This window comes from Adelges cooleyi, unplaced genomic scaffold, assembly GCF_023614345.1.
Source record: "Adelges cooleyi isolate 19-005CV unplaced genomic scaffold, UGA_ACOO_1.1 ACOO_flye_CR_arks_rails_tigmint_CR_PRNA_9, whole genome shotgun sequence".
In the NCBI taxonomy this organism is placed as follows: Eukaryota; Metazoa; Arthropoda; class Insecta; order Hemiptera; family Adelgidae; genus Adelges; species Adelges cooleyi.
In genome coordinates, this window is record NW_026096579.1 from 8,408,498 (window position 1) to 8,426,138 (window position 17,641).

At 32.1% G+C, this 17,641-nt stretch overlaps 1 protein-coding gene across 2 annotated transcripts in view; it reads left to right on the forward strand.

Annotated features, from left to right (window-relative positions):
* The window catches only part of LOC126847006 (cardioacceleratory peptide receptor), a 135,835-nt gene that overhangs the window by 46,668 nt on the left and 71,526 nt on the right, over window positions 1-17,641 (forward strand). For both annotated transcript variants that reach the window (XM_050586934.1, XM_050586932.1), the window contains exon 3: window positions 13,593-13,634. The gene's annotated coding sequence lies outside the window, so the exon portion shown is untranslated. The remainder of the gene's footprint in view (window positions 1-13,592; window positions 13,635-17,641) is intronic.

Below are 17,641 nucleotides of genomic sequence, written 5' to 3' on the forward strand. Positions count from 1 at the left end.
CACAAGTCCCCGACCCTATTGCTAGTGGCCCTGTGATCTGATGGAACCGAGAGCATAATAAGAATGGCGTATCATTAGACTACAATCTACTTAACCGGAATTTTGGGTCAGCCGGATAAAATAATGTCAAGTGGACAAATCTCGGCCATTACACGCGCATGGCAAATCATAAAACATGGAGAACACGGTTTTCGATTTAAACATGTAGGCACTGCTTTCGGACTGTTGTAGAAGACGATCAAGCTTAATCTGCAACGGTACTATCGGTCAGTCAATCAATGGTTAATTGATGTGCAACGCTTAAGATAAGAAGAGCGATCCACCGATGGTCGAAAATCAGCCAAATAAGGTATGACTAAGTCTTTGAGGGGAAGGTGTGAGGTATTGCAGTTTTTTTTCTGTGCAGGTGTGTGGGGAGAGAGAGAGAGGAATATGGAAACACTGCAAAAGACATTGTCGGTGTTTAAAATAAATATTTGTCATAATTAATCAATTAGTGATGATGGTAATTTTGTATATGTTACAGCCTGACTTAATAAATTAATTTACTAAAAAAAAAAAAAAGGTCAGGCACCTAACCTATTCGATATTATGTACTCTCTTTGGCCTGACGCCTACGTTCTTAACGTGTCAATGTCGGTGCTTAGTGGCATCTTGTTTCCTGATAAATCGGAATGTTGTACTTACTGACACGGTCGTGGTACTAAATCAAGCTGATCGCAATGTGTCGTAGTTCTGTAATGTTTTTTTCGCCTGTGAAATGTAAAGAATGTGAAATGGGTGAAAACATTTTGGCCGGTCGTTGTTGAGTTACGTTGGTAAGAGCAAATCCCTGCAACGTTTTCCGTCACGGATAATTTATTATAGCGATATTAACTATTACACATCTTTGGGGTAGGTACTTCATAATTTTGTATGTTTAAGTATAACCAACCCAACCTAATCTTAAGTGATGGATCCTAACCTATAGACATTTACAATGAATCTGTTTTTATTTTTGTAACATCTATTTGGTGTAAACAGGCGTTGACGCGACCAATTGTATTTGCAAATATAACTGATAAATTCATTATCATTAATCAAAAATATAATTATTTTTTTTTTTAATTTGCCACGCAATATATAGGTGATTTTACTAATATCAATAAATGTGCATGCAGCAGCTACCATTGTCAACATATCGTCATCGCTCGAATCATCACTTTAAGACACAATTGCTTGTAAAATTAACTAACACACAACTTACATGAAAGTACAAATTTAAAAGAAGTAATTGAATACACAGACACAGAACAAACAGCAAATAAACTATATTTTGTTTTTACACAGGCTCTCTAATGGAAGAGATAAAATCATGTCCGACATCTTGAGAAATGGACAGTGCTAGCAGGTGTAGGGGAGTTCCCATTTTTCGTTCATTTTGGCTACACTGTTGACTCCGCGAAAAAGGCGGTCCTGTTATTACATTTTAAAAACCGATTTTTTCCTGAAGTTTCAATAATTATTATAACACATGGACATGCAAAATTATCTCTGCGACTTTCTTTCAAGCATATTATTCTGGCATGGGAACCGAAAACTCGTCTTGAGCCGGCACAGTATAATAAAACGTTTTTGGAGAGGGTAGCTGACACCGGGTTCAAACGGGTGGGCTTGTTTTGCGGTCTCTGAAACTGATTGCTGGCGAAAGTCAACAGCTTTTGTTTATTGTCGCTGTTACAAGGATCCAAATGGATGGCTGTATTCAGCGGGACAAGACGTCTGCAGCAACGGCATAATAAATACATTAAGTCGTATATATTGTTTTTTTGCAGTGGCAGTTATAAAGGCCGTGAACAGTGGATGTCGTCCCTTTCCCCTATGCCCTCTCACCCCCCATTTACTTCCCCTACGAGCACGGGGGTGATTTTTTTTACCGGAAGTCGTCAATTGTGATCTGAAATAGCATCGTCAACGCTGGCAACATTTTTTTTTTTTTTGAAAAAGGTATAATATTCGCAGCAATATAATGATTGATAAAAAGTATCAAGTCATCAGATCGCAGCTAAGAAGGTATTGTTTTTACAATGGTCGTTTTTAACCCCCAATCTTATTTTGATTTTTTTTTGTTGTTGTTAGATGTCTATAACATACATTAAGAATGATCAGAAAATGTACACACAATTAACAAAAAAAATGTTTTCAATTTTGAACTGTCATATTACTAATAATGTATTACTAATGCGTTTACTGAAAATATATTTAAATTGAAAGTCAAAGCTGTGTTGTAGGTTAAATTTAAATGTTGACTTTTGATATGCCGTTTACAAATTATACATAATAATATGTCAATCCGATTTGTGAATGAGTGTTGCCGACAAACGAACGGGAGCTAATAATATTATATTAGATATTATTTCTTATAATGATAAAGTTTATGACTTAGTTTATCGTCATCGTCAGCTATTATATTTTATAATATTATACAAACAGGAGGCGAGCTGCACTGTACTAAGAGTCCACGTATAGTAAGGAATTAGTACAATTTAATTTTATGATACTAGTCTATATTTCTTTTTTTTTTTATAATTTAAAAGTTCACAACGATATTTTAACGCTATTTCAAAGACGTCTACTTATAACACTACCTATAGATAGTTTTTTTCCTATCATAAAATACACTTTTTATGGATCGTTACTATACATATAAACGAAGTAAGTATTTTTATTTTTTTAATCCAATACATTTTATTATTATTTCCGGCTATAAGAATAAAATGGAAAAAGTAAAAAGTACAATACAATTCAGTAATTAACTAAACCAGTAATGAGCATGTATTTTAATAATCAACTACTTGTCCGGGAATTACGTGGATAGCGCAGCTGATTAGGAATTGTGATAAGAATTGATGTAGTTGATTATGGAAAATTAGCTGTGTATATATGATAGTAATATGATAGCGTTTCGAATAATATAAAATATTCTCAGTTATTCGAGACTTTGGTATTACTTTCTTCGAACAGCTCTTTATTTTGATATTTTTATTCCATATACAATAAGTGTGCGCTTGGATCGTTTGAAGTAATAAATGGGGTTTTTATTTTTTTATTTACTTACAATATAAACTCAATACAATATGTATCTCTGTGTAGTGTGATTGAGCGAGTCCGAGGTTCAAAACGGTTGTGGTTTTTAGTGTAGACACTCGAAATTAAAGATTGAAAACGCGAGTTGTATGAACACATTTTGTTTGTTCGGAACGCCTGAAGAAGGATGTTTCCTTGGGGGCTATTGAGACATCTTAAGTACAAGACGTTATTCGAGTATTACACGTCATAATATGTGTATATACATACTGCACACATACATCTATATTATCTATATAAATCGTGCCGGTTATTTTTTCCCGACGAACCCTTAAGCATGTGTAAATACACTCTTTTTCACTCACAAGTCTCAAAGGTTTTTCCTCGCTGAAAATTATCATTTATCATTTTCCGTTTCACACGTGTCGACGACTAGCGCGTCACACCAGACAAACGTGCCAAATTTTTTTTTGAAAATTATTATCAACCGCAAATACACACAATTTTTTTAACTTTTTTAAACCTTCTCCCAAACACAACCACCTCTCACCAGGTGAACTATCTCTAAACAAGTAGATCAGCCTCTCCCAACGAGTGCCGTGCCTTGTCCGACTTCAGACAATCCACAATAAATCAACCGTTAAAGTTTCCTTAACCGAAAGCTCTAACTATACTATGAAATCAGCCGATTTCACTAACATTTGTTAAGGATTTAACTTATTGTTAATTATATTTAACAATTAGTTGGTGAAAATTGGGTTTCATCGAGATTTGTTAGCCTTAACAAGTTTTTAAAACGATTGTTAGGTTAATCAACCGAAATCAGCTTGTAGAAAAGTTAATTGACATGTTAAAATGCCATAGATATAAAATGATAATATTATCACTTATCAGTTATCACATTTCGTGATACCAATGAGAACGTTGGAATCGAGGTAACCGCTTTGGTAACCCAAGTAACATTTCGTTAACTTAACAAATAGAATTTAATAATGATCAGTGTTATGGTGAATCTTACTTAATTTAAGCAGATGTTCACTTTAAACGAATTGTTAAATAACATTATGTTAAGAGTGTATTTAATAATAGATGGTGAAACTGACTGACTATGTATTATATCAAGAAAAAATTCCTTTCAGGAATGGCGCGGTTCAATTTTATATGGTAAATACGTGCAAGTTACTTCTAGTATACATTTATGCTCACTACTATAAAATATATATTGGCGAAGACGAAAAATGCCTATCATAATTATATTGAAGTTATAGCATAAGCCCTTGTTTTGTGCAACAGTCAAATCAAACTTCAAAATACATTTTTAAGACCTCACCAAAAACTTGCAAATTAAGTACAAAAATATTCAAAAACTACATTTTTTATATTATGTTTAATATTTGGCAAAACTATTGAGTTTTTTGTACAATTTTCATGTATTATCTTTTGCTATAATTCCAAATGTATGTATGGTAATATATGTACTTACCTTCTCCGCAATTTTTAAAGTTTCAAATGTATAAAAAAATTAAAGTAAGTTATAATTTTTGCTATAACTTCGAATTTCCACGCTTTTGTTTAGTATAATATTTGTCAACGATGGATGGAAAATTCCTAAAAATTCTATTTATTTTTAAATCATAAATAAAACATAGCTTTTACTCTGCTTAATATCATTTTACTCGGTCAAGGTTTTCTCATTATTACATTAAATCAGTTATGGTGTTTTTTTTTATTTTTCCATAATTCATTTTTCAAAGAAAACCATTTAGAAAAGTGGTAAATATTTTTAATATTCTACGAATAGATTCCTAACCAAAAAAAAATAAGAACTGTTACGGTCTAGCGGTCTCATCCCATTAAAAAAAAAATAGCTTAAGTATATTTTAATAATTCACAGTAGTTTGCGGGCATACCATTAATTATCTGATACATTAAATTTTCTTACACAATAATTAGGTCGTGGAGATTTGTATAGAATATTATATTTTTATAAGTATCATAAATTGCAAGTTCACATACCGTAAAGTAACACCCTAAATGTGTAAACGCTTTTGAAAACGATAACGTTATTATATAAGACGTTTAATGACGTCATTTGAATAACAGTGGCTTATGTTTTTCCAACGGTTTCATGTCACGGTTCACAAAACGTTTGCATGGACACATTGTAAACCATTAAAAATGTATACATCAAAAGCTTTTAGGAAAATTGTTCTCATTTTCAAACTATCAATACAACTTGTCGTTATTAAAGTACTTATAGTGTGTTTAGCAATGGTTTTGTCAGGATAAAACGCTAACACAATATTTGAGCAACTCAACTAGTAACTTGTTAGCAGTTTGGCTTGTCACATTAAAAATTTACAAAATGCATCTCCATATTTGTTTTTCTAATGGAACTGTTCTATTTACTTGTTGCCATAAAAAACGCACTTGGAAAATATATTATTTGAATTTTTAAATAATTTGTTGCGCTAAGTAAAATTCATTATTATCTGAAATTGTTTTATACTAATACTAATTTCCCAAGCTTATGGAGGATCAGCTGATAAGATACAAAAGCGTGGTCCATTTCATGGTGGTGACCTCTTATTACTATAGAGCCATAGATAGAAGACTTTGCATTTTAATTTAAAATTTGTTTACATAGTTTACTTACTTATTATGCTTCCACATTTTGTTCTGGTATTATGAACAATAGTAATGTCATTAAAATCACAGGTATATGTTTTTAAGTTTTACCTACTTATGATTATTTTCAGCTTCAATACCCCACTTGTGAATATTGTTTGTGTTGATTTGTGTGTGCTATTCCCAGAGGCCTGCCTCTGATTAAATACCCAACTTTGATGTACGACACGCCCAAGAAATAACCGAAGTAGCGTTTTATTGGAAAATGATATAAAAAAAAAAATGAAATACAACCGCTTTTCTGGCTTTTCAGTGATCATTCACTTTTATTCTCCATTTGTCGACCGAAAATTTATGTACATAAAACAGAAAAAAAGAAGAAAAAGACAATCCCGTACAGAAAATAAACGTGCGTTTTATGGACACATGTACACATGCACTCATAAAGACGTTATATTTTATTTTAATAGTCTATCAAGTGACAGCAGTGCCGACGATTTGTCGGTGTAAGAAGCGGCGGCACGGTTGTAAAAGTTACTTTAACGGTATGCCATAATATAATATTTATGTATATTATTATGTTCACTGAGAATCCCCGGATAGGGTTATAGAAATTTAGCGGAAAATAATTTAGGAAATTTAGTTTTGGTAATAATAATATTAATAAAAAAAAATTCAATTCAAATTGATTTCACAGCCATTAATAGTCCTACTTATCGAAAAAATCCAATGAAATTTATTCGCTTTGGTTCAGACAATTGGAATAATTTTTTATCGTTATTTAAATAAATACTTGGACTTTAGACCAAGTCCTAAAATAAGACATTTCAGTTGTGTTTTTCATTTACAAACCAGAAAACCGCAAACTTTGTAGAGTTCTTCAAGAATTATAAGAGAAAAAAAAGTTAAGAGTGCTTACACTTCATGCAATGTCATCAATACATGTATATGTCCTGATAATGATATGATTATTTCCGATCTATAATCTCCTTGCGACAGTGTATGATGATAGTATAGTCTTAATTATATGTTCTGGCCAAACGTTTTTTAGTAGTTTTATAATATCTGGCCTTATTATTTCTGAGAGTAATTGTGCGTGTAAATAAAATAATTTAAAAACTTCACCACCAAGACTCGGAGTGTAGTAATATTATATGGTAATTAATATTTTGAACTTGTCCGGTCATCCACATCATTAATTATGCGGTTTTACTAGTATTAAAAAAAAACATTCTTTAACCGCGGCGCACCGTACTTAACACTTTGTTAGTAATCAATAACCGTAAATAAATTATTGTGTTCTTCAATAGAAATGAATTCATATTATAAACAAGAAGAGACTGTTCGGCGTTGTGGCCTTGACTGTTAAAAAAAAAACCCCAAAACAATCACTCAGCGGGGTTTAACAAACTAATTATTATGCTAAGTCATTTGTTTTGTTTTTTGTCTGCTCGGTTAGGTTATCTTCTCCAATTATATAGTGGAAAAAATATTATTATTTCGACTTAATATTTTTGTAATAATCAAACAAAAACCATTCCCCCTCCCCATTACTTTATGGACTTGGTATTAGGAAAGTTTTATTCCATGTGCTGAGTGCGACCCTTGTGCAATATCAAGAAAAATATTATACTTGGTTTTTGTTCAAAAACTTTATATTACAAAAAAAGACTCAAACCGCCGTTTTGGTTTATTAAAATATGATGTGTGTGTATATATATATATATATTTTTATCGTCGACGCGAAATTGAAAAGGAAGTTTTTTGAAGCGAGCCAGCTTTTTCCTTTTTGTCTTGAGTCAAGTTTCATCGTTGTGCACTTGAATGCTGTACTTTATTTACTCAATTCCATTAATGGATGTTGAAATTTTAATTTCATAATTATGTCCAAACATTATATAGTAAAAAAAGAAAAAAAAAGTAGTTTATTAATGTTTTCAAAAATGTTTTTCGTCCAAAACAAAAAGTAAGGTGAGGTTCAAAAAAATATATACAATTATAAGTAATAACACTGTTTTGGTTGTATAGCTACACCAACATTTCAAAACTTTTGTTCTACATTACCTCCACTTAATAGAAATTAATTTAAAAAAAAAACTGATTCATACTTGAAAAAGTGAGTGTTAAGAAAAAAAAAACAAAAATTAAGAAGCATTATGTGATATTTCCAACTATACAAGAATACTTCAAAAGCTTAAGTTCGTAAAACAAGTTACTCAAACGCTTTTTGTGGTTTTTTTGAAAACGTTTTTAAAAATATTATCATTTCCAAACTGGCTCTACTCAAAATACTTTAGTACACTGTACGGATTTTAAGGATCTGATGCCAGAAAATTAAACTGACATAGAAACCATAGTACGGGTTAGTGTGGGCACGGAAATGAATTTAAAAGACATCAAAACATTATTAAACTTGCTCTAATGGCACAAGTAATATCCTTCCACAGACAGGTAATGGACCGGCCAAACAGGAAATGTCAACGGTCAGCCAAAAGGTTAAACGGAAGTGTTCAACGAGATCCCCTAACCATTAAACACTATGAACTCGGTTAGTATTCAAGTCCACTTGACAAAACTTCATAGAAGTATCCCAAAAGGGGCTCCCCCGTAGGAGAGATATCAGAATTGGTAAGCATTAACAAAGATATGTAAGGCGATCAACTGGGTCTCTAAAGTGCATCCTTTGTGCTTTCTTTGGTGGTCTATTGATGTGCTGTTAGATCAAGTATAGAAATTTTAAGAGTTCCTACATTTTAATAATTCTAAAACAAAACATTTTCTCCTATTCAAGGAGTAATCTTAACTGAATATGCTCCCAAACGACCGATTATAATAAGAGATAAAGAGGGGTGATAAGAGATATGGCGGTGTGATAAAAGATAAGAAGAGGTGATACCAGTGGGTCGCAATAAGTAAAATATTATAAAGTAAACGAAAAGGCGAGCTGCAGTGTGACTAGAATGGCGAAATTAAATTTCTCTATTACATGTTTTTAATTTGTTTCAGTACTGTGATAAAAAAAAACTTGTGTCTTATCAGTCAAAACGATATTATCACACTTTTATATGAAATTCAAATTTATCTATTGATCTGTATAGTTAATTAGCAAGGGTGATACTGAGCAATGTTTAGCAACTAATAAAAAAAGTATTTTTCAGCGGTCATGAAACATCGTTTCAAAATTGGCTTTCCAAAAAATCTTGAAGATTATTTTCAAGCTGTCCGAGTTGTTTTCGAATTCACTGTTGCTTATAATAATAATATGTTGTTGGGAACACGCGGACGGACAAAATGTGTTTAACTCGGCGGTTCAAACGAATCTCGATTAGGAAGATACAAAAACAGATAATAAAATAATAAAACGTACTTAAGCGTGACCGATCCGTATACCGTATCTTTGGCAACGCCCAGTCGTTATCAGCTTGTTGATATCTCCAGTAACAATAATAATAATAATATTATATTACACGGTGGGGATGGTAACCGTCGTCGATCACACAAGTGATCATCACAAGTGATAGCTCGTTAGTAACTTATACCATCTTTCATGCATTCAATTCGTGTCCAATTTAACAACCGTAAATCCCATATCCGAAGATTCATTGCGTTGTCCTTTGCACGTCCAAAGTTTATAGTTGACTCCCAGGCTAAAAATATATCCAGAAATATGAACTATTGGTAGATTCGACTCGTGTGAGAGAAATGATATTTTAATACAATATGTATGAAAAATACAAGTTACATAACGGGGTTCGAATGTAGGTAGTATACTATCATTATACAGCTCTTTGGGTTTTAAACTAATAAATAGTTTTAACGTTTTGTGGAAAAAAAAAACTAGGCTGTATTATTTATTTATTAATTTTTTTTTTTTGTTATTTGGAATTAAACCTAGGGCAGTATGATAATATTATTCTAGCAATAATCTTACACTATTCGAGCGCCGGCTGTGGTCAAATTACATAGTAGTCGGGCCACGTGTACAAACCCGGTATAAATTAATACCTTAACCGTCGTCTTTGGATCATAATAACATTACTATGCTACTATAATATTATATGCCTTTACATCCGAATTCTGCCTCTGACCGGTTTCGGCCTAATTGTCATAATACTAGCCACACACATCCAGGAATTCGAAACACAATCGTATCACTTGCTCTACGCCATTAGGGTCACCTCAATATGCCAGCCGGTCATAACAAATTAGAGTATAAATTGAAACGACGTGTGGGTATGGTATGAAAAAAAAAAAAAAATCTTTATAAACTGTGTATTTTCCATAGTTGAGAATCATTCGAATAGAAAATTGTTCTTAATTTTTGACACGGATATGTCTTACGGCTGGCTGGGGTCCGTTCAAGAATGCTTAAGAATCAAAACCATAACGGGACAGTCAAATATTGACATAGCGACGGCCTTGGAGATCGATAAACTGATTCGATATCAATTATTGCGGTAGGTCAGCTGTTGACGAATAGATCACGAGATCATTTCACACCAATGCGATCAAAGCCATAAGACATATCCACATGCGTTATTTTTCAATGATACATATTAAAATGTTAGGTTAGGTGATGATAACACCAGTGATAATAGCACGGGGACAATGATAAAAATTGACATTCTTATCACACAAAAACGCGGCGGCCATTTTCCTTAGACGACTTAATATGACGTCTTTACAAAACGGCCGTCACTTTTTTGTTTACAATGAATACAGATATAATAAATACAATAAACTAGATTGCTAAGTTACTTGCCGGCCAACAGAGACGATTGAAGTTACCATTTTCCCACCATCTTTGTGGGTATTAGAACCTTTACAGTTATGTTTCATGACTGTTATTACTGTTTATAACAATTACAAGTCAAGTCGATAGCGCAGAATCACAAACATATTTATATGTTATATACATTTATATATATATATATATTATTTTATACACAAATAAATCCCACAAAAATGGCCGACGTCGACTGCGATTCTTATCACTAGTGACCCTTCTGGCTTCTATCCGTTCTGTGATAACACCGTCGTATTACTGATTGAAGTCATGGAAAAAACAACATCGATCATGGACAAAACAATAACCGTTCACAAAATGGCAGCCTCCTACGCGTTCCGTATTATATGGAGTTCAGCTATCTGCGCCTTGAGCGGCAATTATTATCGCATCTTGTGCTTGCTATGATATGAAGAGCGAGACGGTAAATCACTTGGGCGCACGCACAGCACCGTTTTTGAAGAAAACAAAAAAACTCCAATACAATTATTGTGTTATTATCGTTAGTTGTTAGTTATTTGCACGCACAAATGGCGATTCGTGCCAAAACACTGTCTCCGCCGACGATCGGCCACACGGTCCTTGTTAGGATTTACAACCCAACGGAATGAACGGTATCCTGTATATACAATACATATTATGTATGCCATCCATTCATCACCGTCACAATTAATTATTTGCAACTCGCCGTTTTCTTCCGTCCCCCTCCTGCTACGCCTACCACAATGTTTACCGAAAATCCATTAAAACGGTTCAATATTGTTGTATACATTAATTGTTGTCGTTGTGCTAGTCGAGCGTGTACTTGCCAAAGCCGTCACACTCGAATGGTGTAGGTCATTTTCGAATTTTGATTGGTCAACTTCTATAGTCTAGTTTCAAACAACATTTTTTTGATATTATAAAATAGCAAAATAATTATAACGTAATGGACTTTCTGGAAAATTAGTGTGTTACGTTAAATTGATCACCTGTATTATACGTTTTCGGATTTTGTCTTTCAAAATATTTTACTTTAACGTTAACCTAACCCAACCTAACGTTAAAACGTGTAAGGCTACACATAGACGATAACATATTGTGTAATTTCCAAGTGATATAATACAGTAAATTATACAATTATTTATCAGATTCGGTCAAAATTCAATTCAAATCATCAAAATACAATTACTTATTGCATTTTTCTGAAAAACGAAGGGTTTTGCTTAGTTTTTTTCGGATAACTATTTTCTTTTTTTCAAAACATATTAAACTAATATTTTTCAGTTTATTTGTCACAACACAAACGTTTCAAGTTGTATTAATGTTTCTCAAATATCATGATCGTATAAATATTATACCAGCAACGATAAATTAACAGATAAACACATAGGCATCACCTTTAAAACTATTGGCTTCGTTCAAGACTAACCGTGGAATGTGCTGAAGCCTTGAGGTAATAAAACGACGGTTAAGTTATTGCTTACTGGTGGGACATACAGCTTATAGCAATAAAAACTTTTGTGAAAACTTTAAAATATATTATAATAGCTCATACAGTGCTTACATGACTAAATATGAGCTATTGAATCGTTTAACGTGTAAATTCTTTTAGTTTTGATTTATGTAAACCGGATTTATGAATTATAATATGTTGGGGTATTAATAGCGCTTAAAACTGGCAATCTAGTGATGCGACCAAACCGTTTGGAATAGAAGAGAGACCTAAAGTGTTGGGCCATTTTTGAACGATTTTTTTTTAGTATTATATTACTGTGATAAATGTACAAATGGAAACATATCAATGTTTCCCGAACAATAATATATATTTTTTTTTCATTAGTGATATTGACCGAAAAAGAAATCCGTTGTTATTTGGTTTAGTCAGTAAGTATGTTTGTAAAAAAAAAAACTTTCCAACCCCTCTCACATTCGGCCCGTTCGACATTATGTCTAAGATATCAGCTGTCGGGTGCCACGTTCAAATACATAAACCGAGTTTCATCATAAACCGTATTCACATTCATTTTCTTTGGTCGGTATTAGAAAAAAAATATTTCCTCCCCAAACAGCCGAGACGGACCTTTTTTTATTCCATTTCAAGCTCATTTTCCACCCCACACATCGCTCATCGTGTATTTACATATAAATCTACAGCAAAGAAACACCAGCGTTGTGTTGTTTAAATATGCATTTGAATAGTGCAAAGCAGACTTTTACAACAACAACAAAATAGTTCATTAATGTAATATCACTTAGATGCACTATGCGACTCGGTGGCCGGATTGATTACACGGTGCGCATACCTTGTGCGATTATAAAGTCTTAGTCAACTAGTGTTTTCTAATAACTAATCGTCGGATAAGAATCTAAAGTAGTTAAAATATTCTCATCTCTTGTCCATTTGCTGATATTATATATTATTATAAAAAGAAACAACCAAGACCGAACACGAATAGGCCAACACGAATATAACACAATATTATCAATATATTTTTAGTGGCGTACACCAACGCTATAATAGTTTATTATTTGTAAGCCCAGTTAATTGCTCAGAAAGTATAGACAAAAATATAACGGTTATTGCCTAAACAGCTTTGAAACTGTTGAAACTATTAAAAAATATTACCGAGCATCTATTAAAACGATAAGGATCAGTAAATATCCTTGATAGAGTGCATAGATATAAATAAATTGAGTTCGCATGTACACACCGATTGAACCTATGTAGTTTTAATATTTTTTAATTAAAAAAAAATATATATTTTTATGTACATAGTTCTTGGCATTTAATTTGATAAAGAATAAAATGACACAAGACAGTAAGAATTAACTAGTCTCCTTTGTCGTTATTTAGCTTCGACGTGGAGTTGAAAAAGTTTTCTTGATTTCCATTGGCAATTCTTAATTGATTGTGATCAAAAACCATACATCAAAGATATTTAATAAAGTCGGGTGTTGATAAACTTCTTTACTTACCTGCCCCACGAAATCGTAAAAAATACCCTAAAAATTAACATGAAAACTAGAAAGTTATTTTGTGACTTAAGCAATAGGTTGTGACCATATTCTTAGGAGTATAAGAATTATAGAGCGAGAATTATAATTAACGTATTGTGTTTTTATTTTTCAGGTGAACATTTCAAAAAACAATAATTATTTTCATCAATAAACGGTGAGTACAACGAATGCATTCATCACAATAGTCTTTGTGTGTACATAACAATATATTTTATATGACTCTCCAGTATAATAATATAATGAGTAGAAATTATTAATTACATTCTACATTGTCTTGTAAGCACTACAAAGGTCGACATGTGAATGTACTTTGCGAGTTTGTCACTTTATTTACATCAAGTGTGTAAACTGGTAGACAGAAATAATTTAATTTGACGGTACTCAACGTGCAATTAAAAACCCATTTAGTCGACAGGTATAACGAAAACGTTTCAACTGTATCAAAATTAATTACTACAACCGAAAATTGTGTGTATTGTTTATTTTTTCTTTAACTTTGCCAAAATTGAGGAGATACTTGGAGCATTATATTATAGTAATTATTATTTTAACAAGGGTTCTGTAACCTCTTAATTATCCGTTAGTACTCACAAAGGAATATACCTAAACCTAGTTAAATTTAATTTCATCACATCATGAGTCTTACCGAGTAATTTCCAATTTACTGATTAAACTATTTTATACTTATTTTTAAAAGCGATTCGTCCATCAAGTAGTTATAATATGACTGTTTTGCGTATTTAGTAATTCTAAATATGTATGTAAAGTCACCAATTAATAAAAGAAGAGGAATACAAAAAAAAATACACAAGATATAACATAGGTGTTACATCCTCTTGGAAATGTATAATTTCACTTAATTCCATCGTTCTTAAACGTAACATTAGGTATGGCCGTCTAGCAGTGAATAAAGCTTCTCCCATTTTTCCTAAGTATAAGTGTTGATTCAAATCGCTGATATTAACACAAACCGTCAGTTGTTTAAGGATAAAATATAATATTTACTCAAGAAAAAACTAATAATCGAATATTGAGTAAATTTATACATACAAAAATTGTAATTAATTATAAAATTTTAGCGTTATCAATCTGTCACGTTTGATTTATTTGTCTCTTATCAGCCGATTTGGTTATCAATAACAACAATCAAGGTTAATAGATAAAATCTGTCTATTAACCTTGAATAATCTTGATAATCTCTTATCAGCAATCCGGAGATTATCGATTATCACTTATCTCCATCCCATCCCTCTGCCCTTTCGCACTCTTCCATTTTACCACCTCCCCTCTCCGTCCCTTACATTTGTTTATTTTGGCTAGTGCGGGCCCGTTATGGGCTGAAAACATATCCATGATTCAATGTTTTCCTGTGAAACGCGAAAAATAGTGTTATATTTCCAAACCTAATCTAATGTACAACTTTCTTGACGTACCCTTTTCCTTTATTTTATTGTTTCCCAGATTTCCCAGCGATGTGTGAGGGGATTGAGCGTACTTCTCTTTGCCTTACTCCTTCTCCCCCCCCCCCAGTCTACTAAATAGATACTCGTGGTCGTGAAAACGATTTTTGCGTTTCCAACTGATAGAATAATATTATATTTTATTTTACGGTCGCGTTCCTGGCGCAAGACCAATACGACTTCTTTATTATATTTTTTTGATTTTGATTTCTCTTTATCGCACGTTTTATATATTATATTTTTATATGCAGCGAAATGAAGACAATGAGCGAAATTATACTAATATTCGTTTATTTTTTATATATTTTATCGCACAAAAGAACTGTGCATCTTAATTGCCTAGTTAAACTTTGCCGCCCAATTCAAATCGAAAACACATCTAAATGGTCGCCACTGCAGTTGACAAAATTCCAAGACAATTTTTTTTCTCCATTCTTATGTTAGAGCAATTAAAAAAAATATACATATTAATTAAATTCTAGCTTTCCATCATTGTAACGGCAGCTAAAAAATATAAAGCGGGCGCACAACATAGCCCTTTTTAATTAACTGCACAGAAATGCTTTATTAGGTATTTTAATTATTTACAATAAATTAAGTACCTATTATAAAAATGGCTTCGGGCGACCACATACCATATTATACCTGTACCGAGTTTCTGAATGAAATAATGGTCACCGAACATATAGCTGGCCGCCATTAATTACCTATGCAACACGCGCATCTTATCTTTTGTATCTTCAAGTACATTCTGCATATTATTATTTATATATATTTATATATATATAGGTTGGTAAGTGTAATTTATATTCATTCAATCGACAGACCAGTGGCCGCAATAATAATAATGTTGTATATTTATTATGGAAATGCAGTATATTGTTAATTATAACAATGCCAATCGATCGACGGTGCATACGAGGGTACTTGTCTGAAAAAGGTTAATGAACATTTCAAAAGATTATGCTTATTATTCTGTTACTGTGTTCATTGACATGAAGTAAGACATTCATTAGTAAAACACAAATAATTATTTTACAAACTTCTCGATACACAGTTGGGAACGTATGACTGTTAAATATTTGTATTGAGTATTACAATTTTAATTAATATTCTTAAAATTATGGGATTGCTCTAAAAAAAATGTACATTCTGAAAATTTGTCCGTCAAGTTTTGTGACACAGTGCTGACGTCATTATGCATTATGGAGGAGGAGCATGGAAGATTATGAAGGAGTATTAAGGAATTATAAAGGAATACTATGGAGGTGAATTAATAATAGAGATGGTGGATTAGAGCTAAGATATTAGAGATAATAGACTGCAGGACATATCCGTGTATTGATGTACCTGCATGAAGTGTGGATACTCTTAACTTTTTGTACTCTGGTCTGAACATTAAGCCGATGGTTCATCAAGTGTATGTCTAAAAGTTTTTTTTTCAACAAAATTCAACAGCTTTTTTATCCAGGAAAACACTGATAACACGAATTTAACCACATGTATTGCTTGTATAGTGTTGGGTATTGTTTTTGAATACTTTAACAGGTTCGCCAAGACGTTCAATAAACAGACCGCTTTCAAACCACATAAGACACTCATACCGAATGTATGTAATTTTGTAAAAAGGATGGGTCTCGTAAATTTGAAGCTAATTTTGTTACTGACCTCGAAACAATAAAGTTTTAGTGTATAAAATACATAAATAATGATTTGTTATTTAAAATTTTTTAGTAAAAGACCTGCAAAATACCTACTGTCGAGCTGACAAGTAGACCTCGTGGGACGTGAATTTTAACCGAGTGGTCTTTATGGTTTAATGTAAATATATGTTTGCGGTCAACCGTGAAAAAACGTCCGCAGGGGGTTATGCCATTTTTTTTTCTTAACGACTGGGTGGAACAAGTAAACAATAATTATAGGTACCTACTTAAAAAGACATATTTAAGCTGACGGCAAAAAAAAAACCATCAATCGACTGTAATAGAATTTTACTGTATTATTTAAATAATATTGTACAGAATTCGTTGAATTCTATGGAAATTTCACGATACCTATTTGAAAATAATTATAATGATAGTTTTTTTTATTCAAAAGTTATTTAGTACAGTAGCCAAGTACGGTTGACTAAATAATATGATGATTGTATCCATTAATTTTACCAATAGAACGAGAAAGCTGTTGAAAAGAGGCATTGTTGGTGTTTATTCATAAATCGTTTTTACGTTACCGAGGAACTGTCAAAACTTTAATGTAACAAAATAACTTTTCATAATATTGAAGTTTACCGAATGCACTTAGCTGTTGAAACAACTATATCATCTATTATTTTATAGTTACTGGATTGTAATCTTAATCTAAACATATACTATTAAAGAGAGAAAATTAATTGGCCATAAATATAGATAAATGGTTAACTTAACATTTAATTTTATTATTAAAATATTTTCCTTTATGAACTAGTATTTAATTGTATTTAATATATTTAATAGTTATTGATTGAATTGATTCTTTTTTTTTTTTTAATTGAAATTATGTGCCAATATTGGTAAAAAGTTAACCGTTTTAAAAATGTCAAGACATCGACATGGACTTCTAAGGTTAAATTTTTATTTATTATTACCCTTTTCGGTTAATCGCGTTGGGTATAATATTTTCTAATAATTTCTGTGTATAATTCACTTGTAACCGTCAAGTGGTG